The sequence below is a fragment of the Mycteria americana genome, chromosome 6, assembly GCF_035582795.1.
Source record: "Mycteria americana isolate JAX WOST 10 ecotype Jacksonville Zoo and Gardens chromosome 6, USCA_MyAme_1.0, whole genome shotgun sequence".
Taxonomy (NCBI): Eukaryota; Metazoa; Chordata; class Aves; order Ciconiiformes; family Ciconiidae; genus Mycteria; species Mycteria americana.
Genome location: NC_134370.1, coordinates 28,025,490 through 28,046,335, shown reverse-complemented (window position 1 = coordinate 28,046,335; position 20,846 = coordinate 28,025,490).

The window sequence follows — 20,846 nt, the reverse complement described above, 5'->3', positions numbered from 1 at the left end:
TCACTTGATGCAGTCTTTGTCATGGTAATTGATGACTGTATTGTCACATCTTTTCAGTAAATCACATCTTTTCAGAAACTGCCAAGAAGGTCTGGGTTGACTGCAGCAGGGTCATGGAAGTCATCAAGCAGGGAGAGAATAGATTGTGACAGTGGCACAGGGCACCCATATGTTCCTGAAAAACATCTGTTTGAGTGCCCTTTGTGGGAGGTAGAAAATCAGTGTAGAAAAATGAAGGATAGAAGTGGGCAGGGACTTTTAGATGTCACAAAGCGTGTATTAGGCAGATAAGAAGTAGAGGTGAATCCTAGAAGGGCCTTGCTGAGGGAGCTTAAAGGACTTAGGCATTGAAAGGTTTGTCTACCCATGTGATATGCAGATGGGATTCACTCTGGGTAGGTAGTTGTCCTAAAAGTTTGAAGTGTGAATTTGCAAGGGTGCTGCAGCTCAGGGAGCAATCACTGGTGGAGACCCCCAGTCAGTCTCAGCATGACCATTAGGACTAAATGATGACCCACAAACTAGAGACAGCCAGTGGACCTCTTTCACTGGCCTGCCACTTTTACCTTGGAGAAGATGAGAGGTGGCTTGAGGGCAGCAAGAAAATCCTCCTTTTGAGGAGTCTCAGCTAGGCAACATGAAAAGAAAGAAAGTGAACAATGCCTCCATATGTTGACCAAGAAAACAAAGGAGATGCCCTTAATTATGTTTCCCAGACTTAACAGTAGCCCCTTAAAAGGAAGAAATTCTATCATTTTGAGCAATTCAAAAAGATCCAGCACAACTAAATCCATAACAGTGAAGATTAAAGAAAGTGCACGCCACTTTTTTTGTATGGCAAATTTCTCCTTAAGGAAAATAATTCAAGCCTATATATACATTCATGAAAGAACAGATTTAGATGAGATATTCTGCTACAACTTGAACAAGAGCAATGTTAAAAGGTAGTTTTCTAATAAAGATTCCACCCGCATAAATAATGGCTTACTGCAGCCTAATAAACCTACCCCTCCTACATAATTATGTAGGAAGTGTAATATTGTGTTGCCCTGGTCCAACATTCTCCTCCCCGTCACACACTCAAACACACACAGATTCCGTTTGTAATTAACAGGAAAATTCTCTGTATTAGTTTTCTTTGCACTTTATAGAATAACAGAGAGATTAATTAAGAGGTCTGTATTTCTATTTCAAGGTTCAAGTACTTTCACTGAGCACATTGTGCTTTCAGAATCTGTAGTGTCAGCAGAATTCCTCACTTCAAAACACAGACATTTCTCTTCCTTAAATTTTCCTTTAATATGTGCAATTACTAAATGATGGTGAGTAGTTAGGAGGCCCAGACCACATCCGCACATGTTACAAATCTAAGGCCAGAGTCTGCTGTGCTGTGGATGTGTGCAAGGGAGGCTGCATAAACATTATAAGACCAGGTGATGCTGACTGAAGAGGCCCTTAGATCTTAGCTGTCACCCTCTAAGCTGTCCTGGAAAATCTGAGCTTGGTAAAACCACCTGTATCTTCACTGAAACCGATGGACCATCCCCACACCAGCTCCCATGCCTGTGCTACCCATAGACAGTACAGCCTTCAGGCATACTACTATAATTTAGACATAGGCTGTATCAGAGACATTACTCCCTCTGCAGCCCTTGATGTTAGCCATCTTCGCATACTGCACTTGTAGACATAGACTTGGACAAGGTAATGAAACCTCCTGCAGTAACCTAAAACCTGCCACCTTTTTGTTTTCCATTTTACAAATTTAAAATAATTTTTCTAGTCAATATCAAGGCTCACCCACACATTTAAAATGTTATCAGATTTTGCTCTAGTGACCCAAATCAATTATTTCATTAAGTTTAGAAACTGCTTAAAAGCACTCCTATACATGCAGTTAAAATTTGCTTGGCACACACACATACACATAGCAAAAAAAAAGGTTTAAACAATGCTCATAGCTAACTGAAGCACACTTTTATCTTTCAATATAGCCTTTCATTAGCAAACCAGGCAAATGAATGGAAAAACACTCTTTTTCGTCTCATTATTGTCTTCTATGACACCTTTTTCTACTTTTTTCCAGTGGGCGAACAGTCCTATTGAGAGGACTATGTATGTAGGTCCTAATCCTAAAAAAATATTTATTTTTGTGCTGAATTTCTGTACAAGAGTAGTGCCACTAGGTGTGAGAGTGAGACTGAACAACAAGGCCTTTGATATGAACCATTTAGTCCTGTTCAGCAGAAATCTTTGAGTTTTGCTGACTAAGTTTATATCTTTCCTTAAAGACAAACAGATATTTAAATGACCACCCTGAAGAGGAGCCTTGGTGTCTGCAAATGAATATACAAAAAGCAGAAAACAGCAGAATTATACTCTCTTCCACTTGTGCCCAGAAAAATATTTCTCTGCTGTTGTGCCATAACTGTAGTTCTGTGAAATGGGAAGTGATCTCTCTGGAATGAGAGAAATGTTATCTCGTGACAGAATTGGATGGAGACCGTGGGCCTGACTTTTGCTTGTTTATTAAGCAGCTGAGCAGCTGAGTATTTTCAGTAACTCCCATGGAGATCTGCAGGCATCAAGAACACTCACTAATAAAGGCACTGGCAATCAGGTGTTAAGGGGCAACGTTGTTCAGTGGACTCTTGTAACCAAGAATTTAAGCTCAAGGTCAGAGTTAAAGTGAAGAAAGGAAGAGAACAATTTTCCAGCATGGCAGGGGCCGAGGAGTTGCACTCTGAAGTTGCAGCAGTTCTTTCATGAAGATTTTACTGTTGACACCATCAACGTACAGAGGACTCAGGAGTGACAAACCCACTACCACTAAAACAAGAGGAGTGCCAGAGGCAGCGGATCATTCTGGGACGTGCTTGCAAGGGCATCATTTTTGTCCATCAAGGCTAGCTACAGGCTTACTTGATACGATCTTGCATGATGTTTAATATATAGTCACTGCAAATAAAAGACTAAGCAGCATATAATAATTGACAGACCTAGATCCAACCATTTACTTTTCAGTGCGTCACTTAAAAGCTTTTGAGACATAAGGAATGTTTATGTTTTTAAAATAGATTGCAGTGAAGTGTAATAAAGTCAATATAAACCGTGAAGAAAGTTGTAGCTAATATGCAGCATATAAAAACATCTGGGATCAGACTCCGAGATGAGTTCAGCACCTACCCACCTTCCATTTCATGGCCATGTATGGCGTTGCTTAAAAGCTGAGAAAAGGAATGTGGCTGACATGTATTAGCAAATACGTTCTAAAAATGTTTTAAAGGCCTAAGGCAACTGAGTGTATGATAAAATATTCACTGACTGCTCCACGCTAGATGGTGTGAATATATTGGAATAGGCTGATTAGCATAGGATAACACCATAGCTTTAGACAAAGCCTGGATGGTAAAGATAACCTAACAGCCTAGCTCTCATCCAAGAAAATGCAGTGGATGTTATTTCCCAATCATTTGGAAAGCAGCTAGAAAGTTCTGAGCATTTTTTTAAGTTCTGTACACCAGAAAATTAAGAGACAAGCACTAAATCAAAGCAAATTTAAGAATCACAGAAATGAGGCCTTGCAAAAGAAAAGTCTTGCTTCTGTGACAGAAGCTGCCATGATGCTGACAGGTTCCTCTCTTGCTCAGCCCCTGTGCTACGTTACCATAGTCAGTCTTGGGCTGACTTGGGCATTCACGGGTGATACATTTTGGACAGAGAATCCAACCCAGAAAGGAGGATAGCAAAATAAGGTAACCAAGCTAGAAATATCAAAATACAATTTCTTTGGAAGGATGGGTAGATTTTTGTGAAATTAGACTTTGTTTTCTGGAACATTTGCTTAAATATTTTCCAATCCAAAATAATTTTTGAAAAAAAATTTTTTATCATCCTTATCTGACATGCATTGGAAAAGCTCAATTATTCTATCAAGAACTATTCTGAAGCTTACTTGCTCTGCTTGAGAAAGATCCCAATGAGATAATGTTCTTCAGACCTTTTTCTAATTTCCAGTTGTCTTCTCAAAGATCAGAGAGCCACTTGGCAGTGCTTGCCCTCGTTATTGAGAGAGGGAGTCGGAAAGCATTATTATGAAAACTTTTTTTTTTAAATTAGTAATAATAATATTCCCATTGTTTATATAGATTGACTTTAAATAAACATATATTAAAATAAGATTTGATGCCTACACCAAAGAACTGTTATAACATATATAATTTACAGAAAATAATTCATTATAATTTAATTAGCTCTTTGTTTCCCCTTGATTCACCACTGAACTGTGAGACACTGTCACGGATCTGCAGAGAATGAAAAAAATCAGAGATATAGTGAAGCATGTATTTTGGAAAGTAATGAAAATTTTGCACTTTCTAAGTAGACTTCAACAGCCTGTCATCCAAGGGAAAATCCCCATGGGTCTTCTAATCCCAAACAATACTTTGGGAAAATCCTGTCATCTCTTCCCACTACAGCCTTCTGTAATTAAGGCTGAGAACTGTATTCAGTTAATCTTTGGGTCCGCCTAAGTATTTTTCATCCTTCTAAGTCTGCTTTCAAGGTACCTATGTAAAGCTTGCTGTTTTTTGAAGAGTAGGCTGCTAAATCATGCTCTACTGAAGATTTCTTTATGCAACAAAGTCTCTCTTAAAAAGTGAAAATAAAACAGAAACCAGAGGTATTTATTCCAAGTAAGGGAAACGCCATCTGCCTTTAATCAGTACATGGACAACAAAGAGATGGTGCAGATGTTCAGTCACATGCTTTTGCACAGATGTGTGAACCAGAGATTGTGGGTGTGTAGACACAGACATATACGTATCCCTGTGCATAAGTTTATCCCCACACACCTCATAAATGACACACATAGGCAGAATTCTTCCTCACCAGTTTGTGTCCACAGGTTTGCATGGCTATTAGATGTTTTTGTTTAAGCCAGAGTTTTTCTGGGATATCTCATAAAAAATCATTGTTTCATGTTCTTTTTTTAGGATGACAGAGAGAAAAAAATGATCTTTTAAAAAAACATAGTGACAGTGACAGTAGTTAGGAGGTTAACCTATTGCTAACATGACCTCAAACTGAGAAAGCTTTTCATCACCAGCTCAGATGGTAGCAAACAAAAATCATGAACTATTTGATGGTTGCTCCAAAATCTAGGAGGGCATGAGCAGAGTATCTCATTCCATTTCTTAGTGGATAAATATGGATTCACAGCATGCAAATGCTTCTCATGCTGTCAAAAGTCACTAAATTAGCTGTGATCAAGGGCTGATTAGGAATCATAAAGGATAATCATCTTTTTTCCTCATCCAAAAAACTGCTCTCTGCAGAACAGGGCAGCACTTAAAGGATGATGCTAGCTTTTTTATATGTTCAATAGAGTTCAACAAAATACACTACGAGTCTGAACCTAAGGCTGTTTTATCTGGCATCTTTCTCACAATTGCATTTGTACTTCACTAAAACTTTGTAAATTAAAGTGTCTTAAACCATAGCTGGTTAGAGCTCATGTTTAACCAAACCTTGTTCCTGAATCACATTTAGTATAAGAGAAGAAAACTTCTTGTTTCCTGAAGCTTTATCAAGCATCACTCAGACCTATCAGGTCTGTACTATCTGTTCATAATTACCTGGCAGGGTAATGAAACATGTACCAGCCATGTAATCTCCTGTATTGATTTCACTTCTCCTTCTCCCTCTACTCCCTTTCTCTTGGCCCTTGTGCATTCTCTGTTCTTTCAGGAGCATGCCTGGATTGCTCTGTGTCTCTAGAAGCATTTAGTTACAGGACTAACCTATAACAATATGAATCCCACCCTGTTCCCCAGAATTTCCTTTATATTGGCACAGGTTTATTTTCAAAGTGTGTGTTAGATGTTATATTGAGCGCATTTTTTCAATAGGGAGTGGGGAATGAGAGACAATAGTGGTCTTAAAAGTGGTTTACATTTATTTTAAAACTTTGATGTTCCAGGAGGTAGGAAAATAGGGTTATTTGGTTTTTTTTTTTTTGGGGGGGGGGGGGGGGGGAGGGGCGAAGGGGAACAGATCAGTCCTTAGCTATCTTCTGGCTGTATCCTTGGGACTGTGCCCAGTGTTTCTGCACATTGCTCAATTAACACACTTCATGTTTTACGAGGTATAAAGTTGCAACTCATGAGATGCATGACCCTAAGCCCAGTGGGACGTGGCCAAACTTGTCACATTAGTGGGCTTTCAGAAAACAGTGCTAAATTCATTGCTTTTTTTGCTGTAAACCTGATTCAAATACAGGTCTCAAGCTGAGAGGCTGGTGTATTAACCTAATATGCCCACTTGACTCTCTCCTAAGTATCATGATAGATTTCTTTTAATCTGCTGCAGAAAATAAATTGCTGGAGAAAAAAAAAATAAAGATTTGTACTCTTTAAAGACTAATCACTTTCAGGCACTGTATGGCAAACAGCGAGATTCAGAATGAATCCTTTTACTGCATTACTCATGACAGCTTACAACCCAGACTATTAAACATTCATCAATAAAAATTTAACATCCCATCTTCCCTTTGATATCCTCAACTGCTCCCTACATAAGACAACAAGAAGGCTTTCCACAGCTCAGTGTGATGGCAAGACATCAAAGCAGCCTCCACAGCTAGCCTGCTTCGAACAGTTTCTTGTATTTAGAAAGTAGAGTTGTCACATGGGAGGGGAAAAAGCAATGCAGGAGATTCTCTCTGGTTTGAATATATATAATCCCTCCCAAGGGGTGCAGTATGTCCATGTTGTGGCTGAGCGGCAAGTTGCAATTCATTTTTCTTCAGATAAGTATCTGACAGACCACACAGAAGCAGGAAAGAAGAGCTGGATATTTCCCTTTGTTAAACAATGAGCACTGCATGCCAGGACTTTAACTGCTGTAAAAAAGGAAAATCTTTTGCTTAAAAAAATTACCAGGTTTTATTATATCCTGGATTGAACAATTTATTGTAGTTACTGTTTGCTGGAGAAGTGAAGTTTGTAAACAAATACATCTATTTGCTTTCCTGCCGCCTTGAGAAGATTTGTGCTTGACTTTGAAAAGCCAAACAGGAAATCTTCAACGGGCAAGTCCAGTTCAGATCAGCAACTTCCATTTTCAGCTACTTAACAGAAAAGAGCTGGAAAATTAGAGCCCGAAATTAAATCTAGAAACCTCAGAGACAAATCTTCACAAAAGAAGATTTGGGGCAGTTTCTGCACCTCCAACCAGGCTCAAATGTCATTCCCTAGTGACTTTTTATTTCTCTCATGTCCACTCTGGCCTCAAGTAAAAGGACAGTGCTGCATGAATTTGAGGGATAAAAAACTGGCTCAAACTTGAAAAAGTTCAGTCTAGGCTGAAGGTTCAGCTCAGTAATGTGATATCCATTTACCCACTTCAAATTTAGGCAACATAGATTTCACCTGTTCTCAGTCCCCAGCTGGAACACCAACAGGTGAGTTTACTTACTTTTTATGTACCATTATACCAGTAAATCAGCTGGAAATAAAGATGATATTAAAAATAATTATTTCTCATTTCATCCATTTGCAATGTTTATTATAAAGCTTTAGTTTCATAGGGGAAAAAGATAGAATTTATGGAACAGCTGCTTGAAAACATATTGTTCTCAGGCACTGAACCACATTTGGAAAGTGATAATATCTTCCTCGGGAATATCCCCCTCCAGTTCCCTTTTTCTCTGTATACATCCCTCTCACCCAAATGGCGCAGGTTTCCTTTAATCCATTTGTTTCCCTGGAACTGGAGAGCTGTTTGATCTAGTTTAAAAAGCACACCCTTTGGCCAACCTGGGGCTGAGTGCAGCTTGTCCCTCATCCTGAAATTAGGTCCATTCATCTTGCAACTAAATTCGTTGATGCTAGACAGACTGTATGCCAGCAGCTCTACCAGAGCACCTGGCTATATCTTCTCCCAAAAGCTGCTGGGCCTCAGTCATGTTTATTCTCCTGAACCTGACTCAAATCCCCTTGTAATTGGAGGACTTCTGTGATGCAGGTGGATTTTGGATCAGACGCTAAACTGAAGGGGACCTTAGGGCTGACTGGAGTTAAGTTTTGTCCCATCTGCCTTCCTCTTGCTTCTACATCCTGACACTGGTCATTTTGACTGCCTGCTGCCCACCTGTGGTGGCCTGGGGTTTCAGGAGCAATGCTCCTGTCCAAAGGCTGCCTGTTCCAGGAGGACTGAGGGGTCAGAAGCTGGAAAACAAATCCTACAGTGTGCAGCTTTTCAAACAGTTATCGTTTTCTCAGTCACAGCTGCACTAGGATGGGGGATGTACCAGGATAAAAAGAAAGACAGCAAAAGAAAGAAAACAATGTTCTCTTGGTGGTAGAAATCTATTTTTCAAGACTCTTGGATTCCTTCAGTTTTCTTTTTATCAGGTGACTGATAACTTCCAGGAGCTGTCACTCAGCATAACTTTTGATAGCATGTTACAGTATCAGCTCGCTAAAGAAATTGAATTTATGTTGGCAAAGGGTATGGAAAGAAGAGGAAGTATTGCCCACAATTATGCGTTAATTGACCTGGCTTTGCTTAGTTTTTAGTGACCTGCTTGGGAGGCAGAGTGCTGCTAAGGAAGCTCAGAAAGAACACATTCCCTCTTAGCCTCTCTGGCCTGCTGCATTATTAGTAGGGAATGAAAGTTGTTCAGATTCCACATGAATTGCAATCACACCAGATACAAGTGTTTTGCTGTGGCCCCTTACTTAGCTTTAGTTTCTCTCACCTAAAATCCTTTGCACTCTGCTCAGTTATAGCACTGGAGTATTTGCAGATTATTAACAAGAAACTAAGTTTAGAAAGATGTGATAAAGGCAATGAATATTTTTTTTCTGCTCTTATACTGAAAATCAATTCCCAGTATTTTAAAATTTTCTCTAGCAATAGCAGTAGCAACCAATACCTTTTGCTGAGCTGCACGGGTGTCTCAGTCCTGGCATAAAGTCACAAGTACGGTTTAGAACAGTTATTAGGCAAAAAAATTATGGAAATTGATACATTCTCCTATTTTGTTCTACTCTTTAAGAAGTGGGTTTTTTTGTTGTTGTTGGTTGTTTTTTTTTTTTTCCCAATTTGGACATAATTCTGTGTTGCACTACCCAGGACCTGGCTGCAATTCACTTAAGGGCTTTCCGTTGACTTTCAGGCACTAGCAGTGAAATAAAATGGGGAATGAAATTATCTAGGTGGGACAAGAGATTTCATTGGGTTTTCAGAGTCAAGAAGGATCAAAACAGGAAAATCACAATTCCACTACACCCCTTTATGTTGCTTCAGAGATGTAAAAGCGTGTCAATACTATTAGAGGAGGCGCAGTGCTGAAATCCCACAGGTGGTAGTGCAACCAGTAGTGCAACCACTGGCAGAGATGCAGCTTTGAAAACAGTGCAGTGCCTTGTATGTCTCATAGTACACTGTGATTTCTGTTTTAATGCCAGTTCATCCTACACTAGGTTTGCCTCTGGAACAGACAAATATCTGAACAAAGATTATCCAGAATGAAATCACTTATTTTATGAAAATTTTGGACATTTCCTAGTGTCAGCCTTGTTTTCATAAAAATGATATTGCTAAGCATACACTCACTCCCGAGACCCATTTCAAGAGAAATTTAAACAGGTAGGACACAATTCACCCAACCACAGTCTTGCGAGGATACTGAGGCTAGCACCTTTCACTTCTCTGAAGTTCCATGGGAATTTTAAAGACAGTAACACATTAGCATCTGCCAAAACACAGCCACCTTTCGAGCAGTCTCTCTTGCTCTTTCACCCAGTTTCCATTACATTCCTGAGCAAATGCAGTGCAAATACTCATCAGGATTTTTGGTTCTTTGAATATGCTAATACTTACTGCTTAAAGGGGTGTGGTATGTGGGTTCAAGTCATGTGGATTTGATTAGTGAAACTTAATCGACTGCAAATTGTATGATAAACATTCGTATTAATAATGACTTTTACTTCTTTACTACCAAAACTGGTGCAGCAGCCATTTCTATTTTTAAGCAGGATATATTCCTAACATAACAATCACATGATATGCAGAATAAGGCTTTGCTGCAGGGCAGTGCTGCATCTGTTATCTCAAATATGTAAGCTGTGACTATCATTTTAAAACTAAAATTATCTCGATGTACTAGCTGTGTGTACAATTTTCCTTCTCTTGAAGTAGATCCCAGACAACTGTCTGTCCTAACTGCAAAGCAATTTGAGCAAATTCTCCGCACTTTGGTCAAAATTTACACCTGTGCAAATAGACTGCACAGACCAATATGTCATTCAAGTCCCCCTCAGGTTCTGTGAATCTTGTCTCTACTCGGTTCCTAAAAGACGGTGAGAGGGGAAGGTGCTCAGCATGGCCGAAAAGCAGGCACATTCTTTTATGGTGGAAGTTCACCGTTTTCAAGTGGCTAGGCTAGGTGTTTTGCACAGTGATGAAAGAATTCTCCAGTTTAAAATCAAAAGCTTCAAATTTGGAAAAGTCTTTAAAGCTATTGAGGCACAAGTCTAGTTAGTTGTAATTCTGCCTTGAAGAAATTTTAGCTCTAAATTTGCAGGATCTTCTCAAATTAGCACAATCTTTTCAAATTTGCACCCAGCCATAAGTATAAGCAGACGTATATTTTACTAGTACAATTAGTAATTTGAAGCTCAAGTGGTGTTAGTGACAGTATTATAGCAATATAATAACAGTGAAACTGTAAGCTGCTAGTATACAACAGTATACTAGCACTAACAGTAACTATATATATGCTAACATATATACTAACAAGTATACTAACAGTACAACAGTCAGTCAACACTGATTTTGACATTTGTGTAGTAGAAGCAGAATATAAAAATAAGTCATGACAGCAGTGGAATAAGAAAAACATCAATGATACCAACACAGCTGGTAGATTCCACCACTTTGCATCGGTTCTACAAGCAACAAGGGGAAAAAAAGCATGTTAATACATAGGACCTCATTTCCCTGCTGGTGAAAGAAATTTAGGGTTGTGCAGTCTCTCAAACATCAGCCATCTATCTGCCCCTGGTCCCAATGTTTCAGTAAAAAAGTCCTGTGCATAGAACAAATAGTCTTGTAAAATTCTGTACGCTTGCATACTGCAAATCTGAACTAAGAAGAAAATGCAAAGAGTTAAGTACAAAATTTTCCCATCCATTTGATTACCAACCACTTTCTTCCAACATCTGACAATCAAAAGCACATTAGCAGCTGTCAGTCACCATCACAATTTTTATAATGTTGATATCTGTATAGCAGGAATTCAATCAACATATCAACTCAGTTCACATAGGTAAACACACAGAAGCTGTTTCAGTCATGATAACTCTAACCATACTAGAGATTTTAAAATAACTTTGTTTTCACTCCTCCAGCTGCTACTGAAATATATTATGAATGAGAGTACTTAAAATAACTCAAATAGTATCCTCAGTTTATAGGTAATGAAGTAAAAGAACAATCTGTGGGATTAAACAAGTATCACACTGAGAAAACCACTGTTGTCTAATCTATAGGGCCTGCCCTAGCAAGAAAGGAGAGCAGAAAATACAGTATTGATACTGAAACCAGTGCATCTCAGAGAAGTCAGCACTGCTCAACAGCACTGATGAAATGCAGTTCCCACAAAGAATGCCTCCCTCAGATAACTCTGAAGTGAAAACTACTAACACACACCGCTGCATAAGATAAGAGAGGTTTTGTTTAATTACAGCAGTGGTCCCACAAGGCCATGCTTGCAGCCCCAGTTGGTTTGAAACTGGTCTGCCTGGGAGCGATCACTGGAGTGCTACAATAACCCGTAAGTTGTCCTGAATTACTACTAACCACCAGTGTAATACCAAAAGTAACAGTGCTGAGCCCTGAGCCAACTCTGCATTCCTTAAATGTTTGAATATTTCTGTGTGTTCATTTCAAACTGAGACAAACAGCTTGAGATTCAAATGTCTCTGTTAAGGAGTTACAGCACAGTTGCTTAGCCCTGTATTTGAGCTCATCATTCATTCACAAGCTTCTCCTCCCAGGATGAATTTGGCACACAACGTGCTGGTCCAGGGATTTCTCACCACTCCCTCCACTCACATACACACATTTCACACTAAAGCACTTGGCTGGTGTTGAGCTTTAGACTGCCATGAGTACCACTGCGCTTGCTGGGCTGCAAACGTGCCAATAAGGAAGAAATTCTAAAGAGCACAAATGGAGAAATAGCAGGCATTTAACACAAAATATCTGACCAGCATATGTTTATATATAATGAGCTGTCAGTAACAAAAGTAAAAAAGTGGGCAATATGTTCAATAGTTCATTTTAGTGCATTTCAGTTGTTTTGAAGAAATAACGGTGGAACTAGTGGTTAACCACTGCTCTTGACATGTTACAGATGTAACCAAGGGCTTGTAATAAAACCACGAAGTCTCCTGCTGTGAATGTTGTCCATTATTTGTTGAAGCATCACTTCCCATATAGCTGGAAGAGGGAAAGACAGGCAGTACACAAATAACGATGTTAAGGCACAAAATCACAAAGAAAAAGTCACAGCTCTATATCTAGGGTGACATACTGGTCTTAAAGACACACTGTCAACATAAGACAGTCCACAGTCTAGAGCTTAAAATCAGAACCTGGAGCTTAGGTTAGTCACACTTCATGTTAAGAATCCATTTGAATGGTTTATAGAGGGTTAACAAGTGGTTAATATTCTTTAACGCATATTGCAAACCCTTGCAGGTTTTGTGGTGATTATAGATGGCTGCAGATGGTTCCATGTACATCAGTAGTAAGTGATAAAGATGGAAGATGGTTATAAGTCACATTTGACCCTTCTATAAACAACCTATAATTATTTATTAAAACATCCACTAATCATTCAGTAACTTTTCCTACACTATAAATGGAACTCTTGGTTCCACTGCTGATGCACTATCATTTCTCAGAACATTCAACTTACACAATTATAAAACAAATAAAATCATAAGTTATGGACCTTATGAAAATACTACCTAAAGTTAAGGTTCTGCAGCACGAGTTATGCAAGTCAACTTGAGTTACACAGTTCAGTCACTGTCATGATTCCTTCTACCCTTGATACAATTATACACATTTATTTGTCACAGAAGAGTTCCACGATACTTAGTTTTTGTGAAATAAATTCACAATCCTGATTAAAGAGTCACTGTCATATTTGGTTATAAAGTATCCACACAACTTATCTATTATGCATTAAAAATGGACAGGCAGTACCAGCCCACAAACGGAAAGGATTATGATTACCTCTCTTTTACGTATACGGAACTGAGACACACAAAGATAAAGGACTAACTTTTCCTGAGAGATCCTTGTCTTCACCTGCAGAATGTACACCACTGTGGAAAATGCCCGGCTTGATTTTTAAAAGATGAGAAGCAGAATAAAATCCAGTGCTCCAGTTTCCCAGTGCTATGGGACATAGTTGTGCTTTTACAACAGGATCATCCCGTCACTCCTTGTGAATATCAGAGATATATTTAGATAAAGTCATCAACCATTCAGGGCTGAGGGCACCTGGGACATATTTAATCCCATCCTCTTTGTAGATTTCTCTTCCTACTTCTGCCAATCCCAAATATAAAAAATAATAAAAATGTGAGCCAGGCCTCAAAATGGTGTTTTTTTTCTTCGGTTGTTCTTTTTGAATTATCTTAAAAACCTATTAGTTTTTATTGATGGGTAATTACATTTTCCAAGCTTTCCAATCACATCTTCCAAGTATAGGAGTTAGAACCTTGCTGTGTAAGTTTTCAAATGAAAGCTAAGTTACTTCTGAAAAAACAGCAGCTGCCTCAAGACTTGCTAGAAAATCAAAGGAGGTGGAAGTACTGTATTTTTTACCATTTCTGAACATACAATTTTCCTCCTAATTAAACCAGACATGCCATCTAGGAGATAAGTCTGTGTTATACCCGACTCCAAGGGAATCCAGGGACCACATATTCCAGCCTTTCTTGTGTCAAAAAAAGTTAAAGTAATTTCTACAAATTCCTGTATGCCATCAGAGATCCATCCTAGCATTTTCATCACTTTTATTTTTGGTTCTAAGAAGACCCAAGAAGTATACAGAAAAGAAAAAGAAAAGAAAACAAGCCGAACTATTTTTAACTCAAAATGGCTTGACTGAATTTGATTGAAGCACTGGGCAATGTTCCAGTGGTGAAGTGTGTGTTTTATACTATCCAGACTGCTTTGCCCTTTACTTCACATAATGCTAACGAGTAACAGTGCAACTTGAAAATCTGAGCACTGAGGTGTGCACGCGTTTGTGTTAGTCTATTCCAGTCTTAAGAAGGATTACAAATTGGGAACTACAGCTCTATTGAGGTGTGGAGCTGCATTAATGGTTTTATATGTAATACTAAATCACTAGACCTGTTCCAGGGATTCTTAAGTATCAGACTACATTTCATTCCCCTCTCAAACAATTAGACTGAGCATCTACAATTCCGCAGAACACAAAAGAGCAAAGGCGAGTTATCAGGTGTTAAACAAGAAAATGCCTGTATACTCTATCTACGCTATGTAAACAGCCTGATTTTTGCAAACCGTCCAAGAAGGAAATCAATGGTGAGTACATTCTTAGCACTCCTTATGAGCCAAACAATATTTTTATCTCTTGTCTTCTGAGGAAAGTAGCTAACACAATTATTCTGGAATAATTTTCCATGGAGATGCTGTATTAAAAATTTATGATATTCTGGAGTAACTCTTCTAAGATGACAGTGATTTCTACTTTGAAAGAGGAAGGCCACGTAGTTAACTCTTCCAGAACAGTTTATTCTGCAGTAGCTATATTGGTATGTTTCCTCATGTAAACATGGACATTGATGGATTCTCATCAGATGATTAAATCCCATTTATACTGCTCTTAACCAAGGGAATATTTTCATTCTCAATTAAAATTGACCCGAGTCCATGCTTCTGTCAAAAGGGACAGTCCCTTCTTGTCCTTCAGTTGCATAAACCTGCCCCTTTTCTTCTGTAAACATTTGCGTTTTAATGATTGCCTAGGGATCCACAAGAAAGAATGAAAATTAATCCAAGAAATGAAAAAGGGATAGTTTTCACCAGGATCAATACCTGATCTGGCTGCCCACAAAGCTCTGTAAGATGAGTGCTGACAGAAGAAAAAACATTGCATGTGCAATGAGAGTGGGGATATCTCATTTGGTATTTGTGTGAATTCATATTGGTTGAAAACAATCATGAAAGTGCACCCTGGCATAATTTTCCTTTCCTTCTTCTCTTGAGATCTGCTTTTCTTTTAAACTTATAACATAAAAATTCACAATTTTTATGGGAATTCACAATTATAAAACACAGAAATTATATAGGAACATGGAATTCATGTGACTTTTTCTTTTTTTTTCCCATGGGTAGTAACTTGTTACTACCAAGATGAATTCTTATAAAATGCAAAAACTTTGATTTATGCATTAGTTCCAAAATATAGATTATCTAATGTTGCTGTTTGCAAGACAAATAATGACAGCTGGGTTACTGCTCATATGCTGTATAATGCTAATACCTTGTTTTAATTTACCGGTGGACACCTACTGAGCGACTAGCTGTTGTCAGGTCTTCTTAGTCAGTTATGTTAATACAACTTCAGGTTGCATTTCTGTAAAATTGTGACAGACAGGGAGCATTCATAGCACTTTACTTTAGGCTCCTAACTTAGGTGATGAAGTGAGAAATTACTTTCTAGATCCCTGTAGAGTCAGTAGAGGGAGAGAAGCTTCTCTAGAGTTCAAGTCAAAGCAGGTGCTTAATGAGGGTACTGTAAATGACCAAAGGAATCTCTCACTTTTGCTTGTGACTCTACAGAGAAAGACTTGACTTAAAGGAAAAAAATTAAAACTTGACTTTATCATGTTAATAAAAATAACGAATGATGTATCTTAGACCTTAGTGGAATGAGTTGCATAGTCCCAGGTTTCACACTTGATTTGTTTGAAGGGATTGGATGGAAATGCAATAAGACAGAGACAGCGATACTCTTAAATCATAGGAATTAAGGATGAGGAGGAGAAGCTTTGCTTTTCAATTCAACAAGCTATATGAAGGAAAATGGAATTTCCAGAAATCCAAGACCAAATTGCCTTGGAACAAAGTAATAATTTTATCGAGAAAGATTCTTCTCTAGCCTTTCACCAGTGTTTCCCTCTACTGAAAGAAGATCACTAGCTAAGAGCATTGTACCAGCTCTTTCTGGCTTCTTTAATATTGTTCTAGGTCATCAGGAATCCTGAGATTATGATCTTGAAAGTTGGCCAACACCTGGTTATGCTTTGTATCTTTTTTCTTTTTACTATTTTTGTCTTGTGTTTTTTATTAGCTGAGAGATGGACAAGGCTTTTATCCTTTGATTATAGAGTGTGAAAGTGTGTTGAATGTACGTATGTCTGAATGATCCGATAACATCTACACAAGGAAGATGTCAGACAAAGGTTTAAGTATTCTTGAAAGAATCTCATAAAAATACTCAGTAAAATAGGTCCTGCATTCTGGGTTTAACATTTCTAAAAAATATAAAGCTGTCAACTATTGTATTTCTACTAATCAGAGTGTTCTTTTAAGACCCATAAGGTAATGTGTCTACAAAGGGGAAAATGAAGGAAAGGGTTAGCCATCGCAATATAAATTCAAGAGTGGGAGCTTTCTATTTGGCTCTGATTCTGTAGTTCAAAAATAAGACTGTAGTTTGATTTCAGCAGAAAAATACTCAGTCATCCTCGATTTACATTTGGTTGACCCAGTTAAAATGATTTTTTCAGGGTTTCTAACTCTGTGAACAGCCATGCTCATAAGTCGCTCTTCAGAGTTTATAAGACTCATCCAATATTGAATTCTAAATTAGTATTAGGACCAGCTCGTTGATTTCCTCATGGTCTGATTTGTATTGTTTTAGAAAATGTTTATTTTGCTGTTATGACCAGTAGCCTAGCACTTATGGCAGCATTTTCTTAGTGTTAATTTTTAAAATACTTTTAATAAAATGCATAAAAGGGAGTTTGTGTTTCTTTCCATCAGTAATGTGTTTCAGGGATCTTTCAGACTCTAGCTAGATATAAACCGGTTGACCTGAAAGCCATGACCAAGCATGGACTCTCATGCAGAATTAACAACCATTCTGTTATGCTGACTACATCTTCAGGATAGGCCTTGTAGCTAAGGCCTTGTAGCTAATACTTAAGCATGATAAACAGAAATTCAAATTAAAACTTGTTTTCCTGCTCTGTTTAAAATGTACATTAAACTCTTTTCTCTTGCATTACACTGGCCCCAGATCAAGTATTATCTCAAATAGAGCAGATATAAATATCTATTTAACCTACGTGTAGCTAAAAAAGAAAAGCCATGGGTGCTAGCAGCATTTGTATTTTGCATACAACCAGTTGCCTCAGGCCACTAGAGGCTACCGCAGGCTAGTAGTAATACAAATTTTCCAGATTATTCTGCCATTTATTATTTAAAAACAGAGGACATGGAAACAGGAGTTAACACACCTGATATGTTGAAGTAACTTGAAAAAAACTAAAATTAAGGACATGTCTATAAGGAGTGTCTTTGTCTACTCCAAAAGATTTCTGCCAAGAATCTGAACAATGGCATTAATTAAAAACATAAAGTGTTTTTTACTAAATAGATTAATCAAACTTTGAATCACCTTGTGCTCAGGGTCTTAGAGCAAAATTTAGAATTTCTCTTTCCCAACCCTCAAAACCTCACAAAATGTTCTGTTTTGTTTCCAAACAAGTTTCTAGACAAATACAGTAGAAACAACTCATGGTTGTCGTGGGTTTTGATGAATCCTTTAAACCAAGGCAAATGATATTAGATTAGAATTGGAACCCTTCACGTCTATTTTATATTCTCTCTCATTTTCATAAAGTTCATAGAGACTCAGGCCTATATGTCCTCTGTATGCTTTAGAAATTTTTTGCTTTGTTTTACCTCAGATGTTTCTGCACTAACATGTTATTTACAAAGAAAAGTGCATCTAAACTAAGCAAACATATACTCACCTAAGGAAGTTCAGTGTATTTGTAATGGCCATTGGCACCAACACTCTTCACTTCTGAGAACTGGACAGTAGTTTATAACAAACAAGAAGTGAGACAATATACCATTACACTTTGGATGCTTGATATTCTTATCTGGGCTACAATTTCAGGCCTTTGACAAGTGAATAGTAAGCATCATATAAAAGTAACCATTAGCAGCATTATGTAGAACTGTTCATCAGTTCATGAACGTATTTAACATTAGCTCTTAAAGGAGACTTTTAAAATGAGAGATGAGCTGCTGCAAAGGGAAATTAAAGGGCATATGGCAAAAAATGATTAGGAACTCTACAGTTAAAGAATTAACATCAAATTGTTGCTGCAGATTTACCAGTTACTTGATGCTTAAAGAATTTGCAACAGAGTCACTTAGTAAAAGAGTTTTAGAAAGCTAACCATATTCTATATATTGAAAATGTGGATGTTAGTGGTCACTCCAAAACCAGATTTTCTCCCTACATTGTGTTTGTACAGTAGCCAGCACAATAGGGATACAATCACGAGCTGGGCTTTTGAACACTACCATCATGCAAGTGAATAATTCAGGAAAGATTATAGTGCGAGTGCACTAGTACAGGGCCTGAGTCAGGTTGTGCAAACTTTTAGGTCATTGGTCCAACTGACAGCAATTGCCGGATTTTACTTACAATATTTTTTAAAAACTACCTACTCTCAGTTAGTTGGTTAGCTGCTGTTTCAGAGGCTTCCAATTCCACTCCCTGAAGCAAGTGGGTTTTATAGCCCCAAGATGGCTTTATCTTATCTTGTTTTACTCCCCATTTTCCAAATAGGCTGTGTAGAAACCACTGGCAAAATAATCATATTCGTATACTTTAAGGTACGGAGGTTATCAACATCATAATGCAGATCAGGAAAGAACCTGGACCACAACTTGTGCAGGGATTTATCACCAGCTGGGACTGTTAGCAATGAACAGCTTCAGAGGAGCCGCATGTCGCTCCTGGTGAACTCCTGCTAGCGCAGAGCGATGCAAACCTCATTCAGGCCTGTGGCCCATGCCCTGCTCTACACTAACAGGCGCTGCCTCGGTGGTCTGCCCACTTTGGGCTGCAGGAGCAGACAGGTGCAGAGAGGTGGACACCGCATGCTACTGGCAGCATTAGTCTGGAGAAGATCCAGAGGCAGCTGATGGCTGAGCTGTTCAGGATCCAAATGGAAAAATCCTACTGAATAGAACAGATGTTAGTGGTGTAGGAGGTTCGAAACAAAGGCTATGCCTGAATCTAAGTCAAGTTTTGAGTTACACGTGCTCTGATTAGGACAATAATGAATTGGCGGTCTCCAGGGCAGAAAAGTAATCCTGGATTTTTGGATCAAGAAGCTGTTTTTCAGATATCCATGAACTGTCATTTTAGCACGTTTCAAGAACATCGTGGACCATAATCTTTGCTCCTATGAATGAAAAACCACCTAAGGAAAAGCAGTTGCATGACATTTTACAAGTAATGAGTTTGGCTTTAAAACACCATTAACATAAATTACTGACACAAAAGTTTCATAAGGGCTTTCCAAGCCTTGACACTACTGCAGAGCAAAGAAATGAACATAATGTTAATACGTCTCATTCTCAGAGTATAACAGTAGTAGTTTGCTACTCTCTTGGGCTCTCACTCCTGAATCTTTGGGTGAACTAGGCTGGGCTGGGCTGGCCAGACAGTGTCATACTGCCATTGCAATGTACTTTTTGAAGTGTATTACAAAGTAGGCTGTAATTATATTACAGTGGAGCCTTCTGGAGAGGGTAAAGAAGCAGACTAGTAGAATCAGTAGGTTGTTTTAGTTTAAACTAAGTTCATGAAAAAGAAAAGACACTCAAAAAAAAGACAATGAGACAAAATGACATGGCCAGCGAGTCTGTAGAAGAGCCAGGGACAGAACCTGAACTACTCAGATGTCTGTCCTGTGCCCAAAACAAGGCATGCTGATGGAAGAAGCATTTCGATATTTTCATTTTCCTTTGAATTAGCAAAACTCTCCATGAAAGTCACTGTTATGCAGTAACATTCGGTCACAGAACAGAGAAGAATGGATTTTTCAGTCTGAATTTGTGACTGAGTTTGAAGTTTGCATTTTTTTGACATTTCAAGTTATATGAAGTTCTGTTCTGCTCTGTGAAGATTTTAGTAGGTCGCTCATTACAATTAACCTGGGAAAAAAGGGCACATACAATGGTCTGCAATTTCTTGTTTGTTTCAGATGAAAAAAACTTGTCAGCAAAAATTGTATTTTTAATGCAAATGTATTCTTGTACAACTCCATTGCAACAGAGATGAGGCATTCTTCCACAAGAGGAGCTTGCCCAGTAGATGAAAACAACAAGACATTATCTTAAAACAAGAAAAATAAGTAAAGTATCTGGAAGGACTAAATCATGTGGAGAAACTCTCCAGTCAAAACAAAGTTGTCCTTTTGTAAGTTATTTTGTTAAATTTAAAAACAGAGCTTATGTTGTCTCAATTCTTCTTGTTGTTGTTGTTTTAAATACCAACTTCAAAGAGCATTAAATACAAGTATATCTTTTGATTTCAGTTACTGAACATAAACTGTACATGGAAATTAGCAAGAAGATTTGGCTGAAGGGAAATGTAATTTCAAAGATCTAGTGTACTCCAGCATGAAACTAGAGGACTTTTGTTCGTATGGGTTACTGAGAATAGGATCCTATTCTGTGGCTTCCTTTTCCTT